Genomic DNA, 15,917 nt, shown 5'->3' with positions numbered 1-15,917 from the left:
ATTTGTTAAATATTTCAATGGGAAAGGACAATTATAACATGGAGGAAATGTCAAATAATAAACCAAACCAATCATTAGAAAGGAATATACCCTCCCACACATCTGTTGCTGAGTATCAGAACAACTCTAATGAACTCAATGTTGATGAAACTCAAATTTCCTTTATAGTAAAAAGCAATCAGCTACAGAAAGGTATTTTGGTTCCTCCATCTTCTGAAGTTAGTTCTAATACATTCAATAATCTAGACAAAAGCTTGAAAAAAACTTCAATGAGCAATTCTCTTTATATGTTTCTCCCAATACAAAATTATCATTCCCTGTTCAACAAAGGCAGTGAAACGATCCCTAAGCCTGTGAATGCATTGGACCGCTGATAAGTACAATTCTTAACATTAGAGAAGTAACAGAGGTCACCTGTTCGTAGCCAACCATCCGAATCCAGAGTTGAACTAGTCGCTTCCGGATTGCTGAAATAACCTGCAATAGAGTAAAACTGATTTTTTAAATCTTTAAATCTGACCTTTAAAAGATCTGTTTATTTAAGGCAACGATACATTTCCACGATCCTCATCTGCCAGAAGTTTCCTTTTCCAACAGATGTAATTTTCTCAGGGTTAAGCGAAGAAGTCAAGTTCAAGGGCTTGCTTCACCACAGCTAATTGAGAACCTCCAGAGAATTGGATTGGAATTCTTTCCACTTGCATAACTCTATTCCACCATCTTAAAATTTTGTTTGTTGGTATAAAACTTCAATGAAATACTTCCTCTCTAGAGTAGGTTTTGAACTATGCATTGTATTTAAGGTTGTCTCTTGTTCAATATCTTTATTATGAAAAAAAGAAAGTTTCAGAAAGAGAACATACCTTTCATGACATATCTTTGCTTCAGTATTTGGAGACAACAAGCCAGTCGTTCCATAGTGTCTACTTTCTTCTTGACTATCTATGGATGCCCACATTCCCATTGTTTCCGTTAGCCCATAGCACTGCAAAATATCATGCAACCTTACTTGAGAAAAATCATAGCCTAGGTGTAAGCTTACCAAGATAGTTGTAAGGTCATGGCTCTAATACCTTGGTAGCAAGAAAAAAAAGGGCAGAAACTGTCTTAGTTGTTGATGATTAGTCAGAGATATTCAATGCTCAATGCAAGCCCCTATACTTGTTAGATGCTTGTGTGTAAGCATGGCTAGGCATATACACGCTGGCTAAGAAGACCCCATAGGTGTGATGTTGCTAATATTTGCGATCCACCATCCAGGATATACTTCAAATTACCTCTAAATGCTTTCTATGTTTGGTACACGTGCCCCTGGGCTCTAGAGTATCATATGGGTGGGAAAAAGCTATCAGTCAAACCTCTGTGCAGGCCAAGAAAAGGCTGATCCTACCCATACAATCATCTGCTCAGTAGGCTTCAAGTTTGTGACTAGCTATTTTTTAATCCCAGATGCCTAGTCACCCAAGCTATAGCAATTTGGTCCCAAAGACAAACACCACTATTGTGCACATATTTAGCCAGACTACACAACCTCATTTGTTAAGAGGAAGGAAATCTGCCTAACATCGAAGCCGGAATATAGTCTAATGAACTCTACTTTTCCTTGAGGTGAGTGACTCTTGAATGCAGATTCTTGTTTCTAAAAAATTGAAAAAAGTCCGTGGATTTTAATCTCGACTTTGTTATAGCTAACTAGAAGGAAAAGTTATTGCGTATTAGTTCAATTCCAAAATACTTTTCTGACGCAGGGTAACCCCTGCATAACCCAGAATCTTTGCTCTCATGCATATACAAAATGCATCTCCAATAAATGCCCAAATAAGACTCCGAGACTGGCAATTTCAACTCCATTAAATCTTGCTTCACACTTTCTAATTCCCTTAAAATTCCCATCTGGGAACTCATAATAACATGAAAACTTCTATTAACCAATACCCAGAATTTAACATACCTTGTTATCTCTGCAAATTATAATTCGCTTTCCACCTTATTCAGATCTAACAAATATTGTCACTATTCGATTTTCACCATGCCAATTACCCAATTCAGGCTATGATTAAAAATCTAATGTTCATAATAATTGACCCACGCACTTACCATTCCATCTCTACGCTTTGTGAGTCCATATCTCCATGCCTTGGATCTCACACAATCTATAAGAAGTTCCTTTCGATTTCAATCAACATTAAGTTTTGCTCCAACCTTCTTATACGCAGAATACATATACAAAGACCCTTCAATTTATTGCTACCACGACGCCTTTGTTCGATCTCACCCAATGTCCTGCGTTCAATCTTCCATTGCATAACTCAGATTTCATTATAAGTCGAATAACATTAAACATGACTTACCAGCACATCACCTTAATTATGTATCTGCCTCTATGCCTGGACTTGAAATTCATTACAATTCCGTTCCAACCTCAACCATCCGATCCCACTCAAATCAATTCGCAAATCACAATTCCAATGCATTCTCCAACCATCGTCAGCTTTCACAGCTCCGATGCGATGACTTCCTCCTATGATAAATTTCCAATGCGATCAATCGGAAATTGTAATTGCAGACATTGCTTCCCATAAGCCAATGAGATGCTTCCCAGACCCGATTCGCAATTCAACAAAACTTTATAATCTTATCGCATCTGTCTCCGTTTCGATGCGATCAATCGACGATCGGAGATTGCTCGTTGCAGAGACTTTTTCACTACTATTGGCGAATTCCACAATATCGATGCGAGATTTCTGGACCCGATCCCATTTCAAACCTGACTTATATCATTTCGCATCCATTTCTACTATTAGATGTTATGATATGGAACACCTTCCCTTGCCCGATGCGATGAATTAAAAAATCGATATATTTACTATTTCAAATCACCAAAAGGTTTCGTGAAGTCTTACTTTGCCCAGTTCTCTGTATTTACGGGATTTTCTACTTGCGGACTTAGCTAAGACATGTTTGCATTAATCACAGGGATTTTTACAGTTTATAATAAAAACACATTGACAGCCACAATTTCAAGTAATACATAAAGAAACCAATGTCCAAGCTTCACGGGCTCGTTATACAAAGAGGCACACAACATTAAATTCATTCGATTAGGCACAAATCACAATTGCATTTGTAATATTCAGAAAAACGAAACAGAGTTCGGTCTTTGGCCCAGTTACACAAAAGAAAGATCCCTGTTTTACACAAACACAGTCTTCACACAATTATGAGCTTTTCGCTCCACCCCAAACCTCACTCTCTCACACAGCCTCTCTAATCTCCCCTACTCAACATTTTTCCTCCTTTTTATTATTAACTCGAATAATTCCCCTAAAATTTCTAACAACATTCTTCTATTTCCAGAAATATAACAACAATCATCTATCTCTTAGCTCTCGTGCACACCTATACTAACAACTCTTATCTCTACCCTAAAATAAGACAGTCTCTTATTTATTACAATAACAAACTATTTGAGAAGTCCAACCTTCTCCGTAAAACTGATTTTGACCCATAGTCAGTGAATTTCACCCTGTTTGGCCACAACATGTGAACAAGTCTTCACATTGTTGGCTAATCCCAATGCTCCTGCATCAGACTCCCCATGTAAGAAAATTCATGACCACCTGGTCATAAGTTTATATAATTGTTTCCTCCTGGATCCCAAATTTTAATTTGTAATCTTTCCTTGCTTGTCAATTGCTCTATCGCTGTTGTTACCTGCTGTTGTTCTCCAGATTTCCATATTTTATGTTGTAATGCTTCACTTGCCCTGCCTTCAAGGTCTGCTACAGTCTTTCTCTTGTTGTCACTCCTTTTCTTTCTTGTTATTGTCTTCCTCTGAGACATTTTCATCATTAACTTCCTTATCAACTCAATTTCTTTGTCCAGTATATCCTCTGTCTGCTGATTGTTTTCATCGCTTGATTGCTAAACTTTCATTCTTGTTTGTTCTTCACTTGTTTTGATTGCTTCCTTTTCACCCTTACTGCTATTTTGCACCTTTTCTGCTGCTGCTACATTGTATTTTAGAACAATTTCTTGCCTCTGTTTTCTGCATCTGTCAACTTCTTCTTGATTATTATTTATGACAATTGCTTTGTCATCTTTCTTCAGCAATCTATCTTGGACATTCATCTTTTGTTCTTCCAATTTCCTCATTTGAAAGTCTGATTCTCTGTACAACTCAATGATTTTATTTGGAGTGAACTTTGGAAATTTTACACAATCTTCCATTTCCTCATTTGTTATTATCTCATTATTACATGGCCTTTTTTCCTCTGCTAAATCTTCCTTAACATCCTTAAGTAGATGTTCTTTCTCTTCTTCTTCCATTTGGCTATCCACTTGTACCAAATATGTTCCAGCGTGTGCAACAACATCTTCAATTATAAGACAATCATTATAATAAAAAATATAAGGCCTTTGTACCTCTTTTCCCTTTAGTAACACTTCAGTATGTTGCGTTGATTTCTCCTCTTCTGTCAGCATATCAGTATGCTGATCCAAACTCAAAGAACTCTTGATACTATCATCTAGTCTCCCTTTCTCATCATCTATTTCAATGATGTCTTCCAGCATTTGTCCATTGTAATGAATTGATTCTTTCCCAGCCTCTTTCTCATATTCTTCTTCAAAACTTTCCTTTTCTGGAAGGTACTCTTTCGCTTCTTTGACAGTTTCAAAACACTGTTTATCTTCTTCCAAACCCGCAATCATACACAAATCATTATTTTTAAAATCACAAGGCCTTACAGTCTTATTTGATGCTTCAGTCATCAAGTCTTCCAGCTGCTTCGAATCATTCATATGATTCAACTCTTCTAGCTCTTCATCACTTTCAAAAAGTAATAGTCCACTTTCTGGGTAACATATCAAAACTTCAACATCTTCTTTTTGTTGTAGCTCAATTCTCTCGAGCTCCTCTATCCTCTGTTTGGCATCTATAACCTGTTCAAGTTCCCTTAGTTCCTTTATCAACTGCATATTCACCTGATGATTCCTCTTCTCTTGTAGCCACTGCCACTTCAGCTTCTTTCTCATAACATAACCATGCTCCTAGTATACTTCATTTCTTTGCAACATCTCCATTAACACCTCAAGCTGAACTACCATCTTAGCCTTCTCCCTCTCATATTCCTCTTTGCTTAACTGACTCGGTATGCCATTTGCCTTGGCATCCTTCTCCTTGTGTCCTCTGCTGTGGTCTCTTTTAGAACCTCTGTTACAACTGTCACTAGTCATCATCCTCTCCATCTTATGAGTTCTTCACTCACTTTACTATGAGTTTCGCTAAAGCCTTTTCAACAGCAAGTCCTGTCCTGCTGACACTTACCTCACCAAGCTTTCCTCACTCAGTCTTTTGGCAAGCAATTGGTTCTCTATCTCTGGAACCTCCTTTTGAGAATTTCTCTTTGCTCTTACTGGGCTTCAACTCATCTACATCTTCTAAGAATACAACTGTCCTCCTTATCCAATCCCTATTGGAATTCCTCAAGGTTCTGCCACATCTATGTTTTCACTTAGAAACTTTCACCAACTTTCTTTATCTGTTAGCAATTCTAACCACAACTTTTATGGAATTTCCTTTTGGGAGTTGCAATAATACTTCTGCTTCAATGCAAAGACTACAATCTTTTAATCTTCAAATCCAAATAAAACCCAGATCATCTTACCTTCAAGATCTCGGTCTGATCTTGTCCTTCTTTTCACCTGCACTTTTGAATGGACTGTCCTTCCCACTAGCCTTCAACTGTGTCTTCAAACTCTGTTACTTCCAAAACTTACAAACATTCCTCTTAAAGTTTAACTACTGTAATATTACTATAAATTTCATTCTTTTCACATCTGATAATCATTAGTTAAGACTGCATACCTTCAAATACCTTCAAAATCTCACCATTCCTGCAAATCTGTTTCAGCAAATCTTTATACTTCCACTGCAAAATTTCTCGATATTCAACCACTGTCAATCAGATTTTAGAATCTGATCCTTTCCTCCAATCTTCCGGCTTTATCTAGCAAAGTTTTAACTGTCAGCAACAATTCCTTCTTTGTTGAGTTTCTTCCACTCAAAAATCATTAACAACTTCTTTCATTACTATCCCTTGATCTCCTTTGTTGAGATACTTCATTGCTGCAACCATCAATCCTCAATCTATTTCTTTGTTAGTAAAACTCAAATCAAAATTAAACAAACACAATACCTGCACGATTCTCCATTCATTTTTCACATCCAAGTGAATTTTCATTCTCCAAACATCGTTGTGGATTCTTCTGTCTCTGTAATCTCTGCTTAATTCTGCTTTACCTGCCTCTAAGAACTTAATTGTTCTTCTCCATTCTCCCAGCTGTACTTTGATTGCTTGACTATCAGATTAGAATCTGATCTCCCTTGCCTGCATGCACATCTCTACTCCATAAACACTGTCACAATTTATCTCTGCGCCTATCGCCTACAATATGTCAGTCACTCATACAACCCATATCGAATTTTATCAATCAAAACAGAATTCTATTCTGTTCGAATGAAGAACCGAGAGTTACTTCTTCACACAGGGTTTGATATAAATTCAAATTCAATCTTCAATGCTTTTCAAGAAACCTTCATACAGAGCTATTCCAGCTCTGATACCAAAAATGACGCAGGGTAACCCCTGCATAACCCAGAATCTTTGCTCTCATGCATATACAGAATGCATCTCCAATAAATGCCCAAATAAGACTCCAAGACTGGCAATTTCAACTCCATTAAATCTTGCTCCACACTTTCTAATTCCCTTAAAATTCCCATCTGGGCAACTCATAATAACATGAAAACTTCTATTAACCAATACCCAGAATTTAACATACCTTGTTATCTCTGCAAATTTATAATTCGCTTTCCACCTTATTCAAATCTAACAAATACTGTCACTATTCGATTTTCACCATGCCAATTACCCAATTCAGGGTATGATTAAAAATCGAATGTTCATAATAATTGACCCACGCACTTACCATTCCGTCTCTACGCTTTGTGAGTCCATATCTCCATGCCTTGGATCTCACACAATCTATAAGAAGTTCCTTTCGATTTCAATCAACATTAAGTTTTGCTCCAACCTTCTTATATGCAGAAGACATATACAAAGACCCTTCAATTGATTGCTGCCACGGCGCCTTTGTTCGATCTCACCCAATGTCCTGCGTTCAATCTTCCATTGCATAACTCAGATTTCATTATAAGTTTAATAACATTAAACATGACTTACCAACACATCACCTTAATTATGTATTTGCCTCTGCGCCTGGACTTGACATTCATTACAATTCTGTTCCAACCTCAACCATCTGATCCCACTCAAATCAATTCGCAAATCGCAATTCCAATGCGTTCTCCAACCATCGGCAGCTTTCACAGCTCCGATGCGATGACTTCCTCCTATGATAAATTTCCGATGTGATCAATCGGAAATTGTAATTGCGGACATCGCTTCCCATAAGCAATGAGATGCTTCCTGGACCTGATTCGTAATTCAACAAAACTTTATAATCTTATCGCATCCGTCTCCGTTCCGATGCGATCAATCGGCGATCGGAGATCGCTCGTTGCAGAGACTTTTTTCACTACTGTTGGCGAATTCCACAATACCGATGCGAGATTTCTGGACCCGATCCCATTTCAAACCTGACTTATATCATTTCGCATCCATTTCTACTATTAGATGTTACGATATGGAACACCTTCCCTTGCTCGATGTGATGAATTAAAAAATCGATATATTTACTATTTCAAATCACCAAAAGGTTCCGCGAAGTATTACTTTTCCCAGTTCTCTGTATTTACGGGATTTTCTACTTGCGGACTCAGCTAAGACATGTTTGCATTAATCACAGGGATTTTTACAGTTTATAATAAAAACACACTGACAGCCACAATTTCAAGTAATACATAAATAAACCAATGTCCAAGCTTCACGGGCTTGTTATACAAAGAGGCACACAACATTAAATTCATTCGATTAGGCACAAATCACAATTGCACTTGTAATATTCAGAAAAACGAAACAGAGTTCGGTCTTTCGCCCAATTACACAAAAGAAAGATCCCTGTTTTACACAAACACACTCTTCACACAATTCTGAGCTTTTCGCTCCACCCCAAACCTCACTCTCTCACACAACCTCTCTAATCTCCCCTACTCAACATTTTTCCTCCTTTTTATTATTAACTCGAATAATTCCCCTAAAATTTCTAACAGCATTCTTCTATTTCCAGAAATATAACAACAATCCTCTATCTCTTAGCTCTCGTGCACACCTATACTAACAACTCTTATCTCTATCCTAAAATAAGACAGTTTCTTATTTATTACAATAACAAACTATTTGAGAAGTCCAACCTTCTTAGTAAAACTGATTTTGACCCATAGTCAGTGAATTTCACCCTGTTTGGCCACAACATGTGAACAAGTCTTCACATTGCTAGCTAATCCCGATGCTCCTACATCATTTTCTCTGATCCATAGCTACTAGGGCCAGATGCATTTCAACAATAGATTCCAAATTTGGCTGGTAAAAGCTCTGTTGTATAAGTATTGAAAGTTCAATCCTGTGTTTAGAGGTAAAGATAGAAGGCACTTGTTAACCCTCATTTTCCCTTACAGGAAGATCACTGCACTAGGCTAAAAATGAATGAGGCACACTTAACCTACCTAATAAAGATGGATAGTAACTTTTTATACCCTCCTGAGTGGTTGGAGAGAGTGATTATCTAGTCAGTGTCCATATCTTTAAATTATGTAAAAGAAAGCAAAGTTAGTGTTCTAGTATTTGTATTTTTATAGTAAGTAGACCAGCATGGCAGAAAAGAAGAAAAAAACTTTACTTGTCTTATTGTGACTCCAGGGAACCAAGAAATAAACTCCTCTGTAGAATCTTTGCTCAAGGGAGCTCCACCACATATAATAGTGTGCAAAGAACTCAAATCATATTTCTTTGCAATATCGACTTTGTTCATAGCCAACAGGATGGGAGGCACAAGAGGAAAATAGGTGATTCTGTATTTCTGAATCAACTGAAGCATCTCCACGAGATCAAACTTAGACAACACAACAATGGTGGATCCGGAACCAAGAAACGCATAAGCAAAAGCTGCAAGCCCATATATATGAAACATGGGCACCATACCTAGGAACGAATCAGTAAGCCACAGTTCTCCTTTCTGGTTTGGGGGCAGAGGAGCTCCTGAAACAGGATCAACTATCTTTGCTTCAGTATTTGGAGACAACAAACCAGCCGTTCCATAGTGTCTACTTTCTTCTTGACTATCTGTGGATGCTCCCATTCCCATTGTTTCCGTTAGACCATAGCACTGCAAAATATCATGCAACCTTACTTGAGAAAAAGCATAGCCTAGGTGTAAGCTTACCGAGATAGTTGTAAGGTCATGGCTCTAATACCTTGGTAGCAAGCAAAAAAATGGTAGAAACTGTCTTAGTTGTTGATGATTAGTCAGAGATATTCAATGCTCAATGCAAGCCCCTGTACTTGTTAGATGCTTGTGTGTAAGCATGGCTAGGAATATACACGCTGGCTAAGAAGACCCCATAGGTGTGATGTTGCTTATATCTGCGATCCACCATCCAAGATATACTTCAAATTACCTCTAAATCCTTTCTATGTTTGGTACACATGCCCCTGGGCTCTAGAGTATCATATGGGTGGGAAAAAGCTATCAGTCAAACCTCTGTGCAGGGCAAGAAAAGGCTGATCCTACCCATACAATCATCTGCTCAGTAGGCTTCAAGTTTGTGACTAGCTATTTTTTAATCCCAGATGCCTAGTCACCCAAGCTATAGCAATTTGGTCCCAAAGACAAACACCACTACTATGCACAGATTTAGCCAGACTACACAACCTGGTTTTAGTTCCATGCAATAGATATTTAATCCCCTTTAGTTTAATTTTCTTCTATCAATTTGTCTGGTTAGATTTCTTGGGTTGATGGTTGGGGCCTTGATCTCTTGTCAAATGATTTTAATATCATTGTTTCGGATGTTCCCTCCACTCAAAGGCGCAGATGGAGTATAAGCAGAAGCGCCCAATGAAGATAAGCTTGCGGTGACTAGATCTTACTTCGTGTTTGCAATGGTAGGATCGCATTACGAAGGACTCTTCCCACGATAAACCATAGATTTTTGTCATTCCTCCAATAGTTTGCACTGGCTAAGATCTGTAATGTTAAGATTTGAAGATATTTTATAGTTTCTACATAAATAAATTTATAAAACCCATTAAACATCATCCTATGGATTTTCGATATAATTTCAACGAATGCCATTCATCTGTGTATGATATCAGGGCAGGTAAAATTTGAAATTCCAAAGTAGTTTTAGTTCATAGAAAAACATATCTTAACGCAATTATACTTTAAACTATAGCACATTCCAAATGCTCTTATGAAATTCCTCCATGTATTATTTTCAGTTCATTCGGTGTTTGAATATTTTGTGTACATACATCCTTGTTCCAAAAGAATTGAAGTCTTCAAATCAAATACAAGGAAAAATCTTTGATATTACATCCTCCATTGTACGCAAAAAAAATTACAATTTCTTAGACTGATACCTATAAAAATTAAGAATAAATTCGTTGGTTAAGGTAGTCTAACAGTGATAATGTGTGCTCTTGTTGCACATCCTGGCCCCTGTGCATAAACATAAGAACATGCCTGTGGATTCTTATAGTAACAACATCAGAAGCAGTGATTTGAATACAGGAAAATACAAACAGCTGAAACCCTTTAACATGAAGAAAGGATGCAGTTGCAGAGTCACGATAGCCTAGTTGGCCCAGAGGATGGATGCCCTCCAAGTTGATCTTTTGATTCTCAATCTAGAAATTAAAGATCAATGTGCAACGATTTCAAATGAGATGGGTGATGTTAACAACTTGAAAATGAGATCAGGTCGTCAAGAGGACGAGATGGACACCTTAAGGAGAGAAATAGAGGCCATCAAAGACCATCTCAACAACCTGTCTCTCCGCTCAGTGACACAGCCAGTGCCATCACCTCATTTTCTGTTGAAGGATCAGATCTGAACAATTCACTTGAAAACAATAGTAGGTCCACTGTCATCAAGGATATTATCATAATTTAGTAGTCATATATATCGCAAATTTTGTAAATTGCTAGGAAATTCTGTAAAGTCTTTACAAACAAATTCATTGTTTTTTAGCCCAGAATCACCCTCCTCATGTAAGGTATGAAATATTCTTCACTATGAGAAGGACATTGAAATTTTTGAAGAGATACCTATGAAATTTCTTGATGTACTTGTGGCAAGCTAGACACCGAATTATATAATACAAATACTCTTTCGAGTTAAAAAAAATAACAGTGGAAATGTGTGCCCCTGTAGACTTTTGTGACAACCTTGCACAATTTTAACTGAAGAAGCCTTTCACAAAGATGAAAGGAAACCTTACAAGGAGTAAGCAGAGGGTAAAACCGTAGCATGCCCTTATGACATATGTCATCAAATCTGCAAAGGAAGCGAATTAATGTAAATGAATTATGATCGATATTTTCCAAAAGATTTACTGATTTTCAGAAATGAAGGATCATAGGAAATGAAGTTGATTAGCATGCCATTAAAATGTAGAACTAGGTAAACTGTGAATTCAAGAAAATTGATACCTGGAATATAAAACTATAAAACTATAAAAATGATAAAATATGTTATAAAACACATCAAATTCAACAAAAATATTAGTACAAGGATTTGTAAAAACTATGGATAGTGGCAACAACTGATATACGAATAACAACGAATCCAATATGTTTCAAAATGTTTTATAAAGTATTCTTTCAATAATTCGCAGTTCCAAACTCCACATAAACACTTAACTATTTGACCATATTTAAAATTCAACTACTAAGCAAAATAGAAATCCATATCACAGTTCCAAACTCCAAAGAAACACCTAACTAGTTGACCATATTTAGAATTCAAATACTAAGTGAAATAGAAATCCATATCATCACAGGGGTCATGACTAACAATTACGATTCAAAACTTGGCTTCTAAAGCTTGACTTAGACTCTTATGCCCTATTGTCCTAAGCATGCATTCAAAACAGGGCAGATTCGTGAGAAAGAGTAAGTGTAACTCTGTCGCAAGAAATGTTGTAAAAATAAGGCCTAGATTCTTCATGAGTCGAATGGATGCTAGTTTCTGTGCTTATTCGAGCACTTATTTGAACTATCACCAGGGCTCTTCCTTAATATTGTGAAAAAAACTTCAATGAACAGTGCTCTTTATATGTTTCTCCCGATACAAAATTATCATTCCCTGTTCAATAAAGGCAGTGAAACGATCCCTAAGCCTATGAATGCATTGGACCATTGATAAGTACACTAGGCTAAAAATAAATGAGGCACACTTAACCTACCTAATAAAGATGGATAGTAACTTTTTATACCCTCTTGAGTGGTTGGAGAGAGTGATTATCTAGTCAGTGTCCATATCTTTAAATTATGTAAAAGAAATCAAGTTAGTGTTCTGGTATCTGTATTTCTATAGTAAGTAGACCAACATGGTAGAAAAGAAGAAAACAATTTTACTTGTCTTATTCTGACTCCAAGGAACCAAAAAATAAATGCCTCTGTAGACTCTTTGCTCAGGGGAGCTCCACCACATATAACAGTGTGCAAAGAACTCAAATCATATTTCTTTGCAATATCGACTTTGTTCATAGCCAACAGGATGGGAGGCACAAGAGTCAAATAGGTGATTCTGTACTTCTAAATCAACTGAAGTATCTCCACCAGATCAAACTTAGACAACACAACAATGGTGGATCCAGAACCAAGCAACGCACAAGCAAAAGCCGCAAGCCCATATATATGAAACATGGGCACCATACCCAGGAATGAATCAGTAAGCCATAGTTCTCCTTTCTGGTTTGGGGGCAGAGGAGCTCCTGAAACAGGATCAACTATCTTTGCTTCAGTATTTGGAGACAACAAGCCAGCTGTTCACTGAAGCATCTCCATGAGATCAAACCTAGACAGCACAACAATGGTGGATCCGGAACCAATCAACGCATAAGCAAAAGCCACAAGCCCATATATAAGAAACATGGGCACCATACCCAAGAACGAATCATTCTGATTCCGGGTACTATTTTTAGGAGTGAATCCCAAGCGCTTCAGCACAATGCAAACCATAGCAATCAAATTTCGATGGGTGGAAATGACACCTTTGCTCATTCCAGTAGTCTCGAAGGAATAGAGCAGTGTGGCAGTATCGTCTTGCCGGATTTTAACAACAGGGGCATGGGCAGATTCGAAGTTAGGAGCTTGTCTAGAGTAGAGATGTAATTTTGGTCATTCTGAGAGGCTAATTCAGATGAAGAAGAAGAAATGAGCACAATGGCCAATTTGGTGGCTGCTAATTTGACAGCCAAACATGGCGTGGCGAAGGCCAACACGGCTGCTCAGTCTCTGGCTTGCTTTGCTATCTCAGCCGCAGTATTTAGCGAATTGGTGGTCGTAACGATGGCTCCAATGGACAAGACAGCCATGCAGATTATGGGGAAATAGATTGAGTTCGGCGAGAGGATGAGTACAACGTCGGATTTTCTGATGCCAAGGCCAGCTAAACCAGCGGCAAGTGATTTTACGCTCTGCCATAGTTGGGGAAATGTGGTGGCTTCCCTAGTGGCAGAGTTGATGAGGGCTATGCGGCCATTGTGGCGAAGCGAGGAGATGTAGGTGGGGAGATCCAGGAATTCGTCTTTGGGGAAAATCTACTGGTTTTCGATTGTTGTAGTACGTCTGGTTGGAGCTGCAATATCCGCTGCAGGGATCGATCTGGAAACCCATTGCTCTGTGGAATAACTTTGTTCGCTTCAGCTTCCTGGTGCAGGCTCATTCCAAACCCTGCGACGGTTGCGGTGACGTGAGGTTATCGTGAACAGTTCCAACCACTCAACTACCTTCCTTTGATCGAATGATTAACAATCCTCTAATCGTATAACACATAATCTAACGGCACACAGGGATGATAGGTAGATTTTAGGGAAGTTCATTTCAGAGGGAAACACCTTACAGCATAATTATCCACAATACTTTTTAAGAGAAAAATTTAAACTTATATTATTGATATAGTTCTAAAAATGACAGACTAGAAACTAATAATAGTTTGTTATATATAATTGTTTAACTTTAATGTAAAAGACCTAACTTACTTTGAACTAGACTACATATATATTTTTCACATCATGTGAAACTTTTATAACTTTTTTTTATATTATTTTTATCTAAGATTCCATTACTATAACTTATTTTTAAAATTTGTTAGCTTTTTTCTTTTATTTTATAAATTTATTTTTATTAAATATTTTATTTATTTGATATTAAATTTTTTTATCTTTTTATTATTTAAATATAAAATATTTACATTTTAAAATTAATAAATTTCTCTAATTTATATAAACATTTTAACCTAAAATAATTTTATTCCCAATACTAAAATTGAAAATTTAAATACCTAAAAATTTTATATTTATTAAAAATTATATAAATTCATAATAAATAAAACAGTGATACTAATATTACTAAAATTTAAAAAACCAAATAATAAAATAAAATGAGATTTTACAAAACATAATAGTATTAATAATTTGTTGGTTCAATGGTTTTTGGCCGCGACTGATAACTCTCTACAATTGAATCTTGGAGGTATGAAAACCTGTCATTTCTGATGAAATTAATATCTGTCCATGTACTAGGGGTTTCTTTATAGTAGATTTTGAAAACCCTGAAAGCAGACAATGTATTCTAGATTCTGGCTCTTGGTTTTGGGAAAACTCAGGCCTATTCATCAAGCCATGGAACCCATCATTCGATCCCCCAACAACAATCATAACCTCAACACTAGTTTGGGTGAGATTGCCAAACCTACCCTTGCATCTCTGGAATTTCTCTTCACTAAAAGCCATTGGAAATGCAATTGGGAAATTTTACTACAGGTGCCCAAAAATAGAGGAACATGCCAGAACCACCTATGCATGCATCTGTGTGGAAATGTAATTAAGTGCCAGATTCCTAGTTGAAATAAACCTAACAAGTAAAGACTATGTGTGGAACCAAAAACTTGATTATGAAAGTATCCTCTTCAGATGTCAATCCTGCTTTGAGATGGCTACCTAGCCAAAAATTGCCCAAAAGCCTCCCAGAAAAATTTTGCTAGAAAGAATCACCACAGATCTACATCGTGAGAAGGAGAATAAAAAGAACATTACACTGTCATCAAGGAAGAATACTCTCCAGAAAACTTTGAATTGCAAGAAATCGGGCAAGAAAGAAACAACTCTCAAGACAAGCAGGGGGAAAGCCCCGCCCAACGGTAAAAAAGTGAACTCGACAACCCCTCAAGCATCAACAATTATGAGGATCCGAACACTGCACAAACTAAATCTCCACTTAACAGCAAAGCAGATCTCCCATACCAAACTTCTTCTCCGACTATCTTCAAAAGGACGAAATTGCGAAGCTAAGACACCAATGTCCCAACGACCAGAAGCGATGAAGGAGATGCAAGATAAAGGAGGTTGGAAGACCGTAGAGATAAAAAGAAAGCTACAACACCAATCCCGCCAAGGAAAATAAAAAGCCCATCATCATCATCATCATCATCATTTTAACCAAACTTCAAGAAACCAAGCACATAGATGGGTTTTGATTTCTTTAATCGTTAAGAATATAATAATGACAAGCTTATATCATGTGAAATTTAGGGTGATCACTGGTTTGGAAATTGACGAACATATTTGATGGTTATTTGAAATTTTGAAACGTGATAGGTGAAAAAAATTGAAATCATAAATTTGAGGTTTAAGTATTTAAACGGTTTGTCATCAATTTTAATGTGA

At 37.0% G+C, this 15,917-nt stretch overlaps 1 pseudogene; it reads right to left on the bottom strand.

Annotated features, from left to right (window-relative positions):
- Positions 1-310: 310 nt before the first annotated feature.
- Positions 311-13,866, bottom strand: LOC149199655 (beta-phenylalanine coenzyme A ligase-like; annotated as a pseudogene).
- Positions 13,867-15,917: the final 2,051 nt, after the last annotated feature.

Source organism: Pinus tabuliformis, chromosome 2_1 (assembly GCF_031772625.1).
Source record: "Pinus tabuliformis cultivar Carrire ecotype Pingquan chromosome 2_1, CPIR1, whole genome shotgun sequence".
Lineage (NCBI taxonomy): Eukaryota > Viridiplantae > Streptophyta > Pinopsida > Pinales > Pinaceae > Pinus > Pinus tabuliformis.
This window is presented reverse-complemented; position numbering and strand designations above follow the sequence as displayed.